Source organism: Penaeus monodon, chromosome 20 (assembly GCF_015228065.2).
Source record: "Penaeus monodon isolate SGIC_2016 chromosome 20, NSTDA_Pmon_1, whole genome shotgun sequence".
Classification (NCBI taxonomy): domain Eukaryota; kingdom Metazoa; phylum Arthropoda; class Malacostraca; order Decapoda; family Penaeidae; genus Penaeus; species Penaeus monodon.
In genome coordinates this window covers 8618243-8618727 of record NC_051405.1, presented here as the reverse complement: position 1 = coordinate 8618727, position 485 = coordinate 8618243, and positions in this window count along the sequence as shown.

Here is a 485-nt window from a genome sequence, read left to right as displayed (position 1 = left end):
CGACCTTTTCCCACGGCGCCGCCAGAGCCTTCGGCGGAAGCTTCCCTTGCCTTCGCCGGAACGTCGTCGCCGCGCCGGCTGCCGCCTTCCCCAGCGTCACTCGCGCCCTCCGCGGCCGGCGTCTCCAGCGGCAGCGCCACGACGCTTCTGCCACGCCAAGGCTTGGCTTCTCCGCCATGGCCGTTTGCGCTAATCATTTTGTTAACGCACTTACCGTTAACTTTAACATCGTTTCGGCTCCGTCACAAAGGCAACTTGTCCCCGGCCTAATGCCGTTGACTGCCGCCTCCCTCTCACAACTTGCGACAAATACCATTAATACCAAGCTGATATTACTGACGACGCCGATCGCAGCAAAGCCTAAGGCTGGATCGACGTACCAGGTGAATCGTCAGCCGCTGCCACCAGCGCTGCCACCTTTTGCAGCCAACCTTTCCGCCTCTCTTATCTCCTCCATCGACACTAAACTATTCAATATCTTGCTA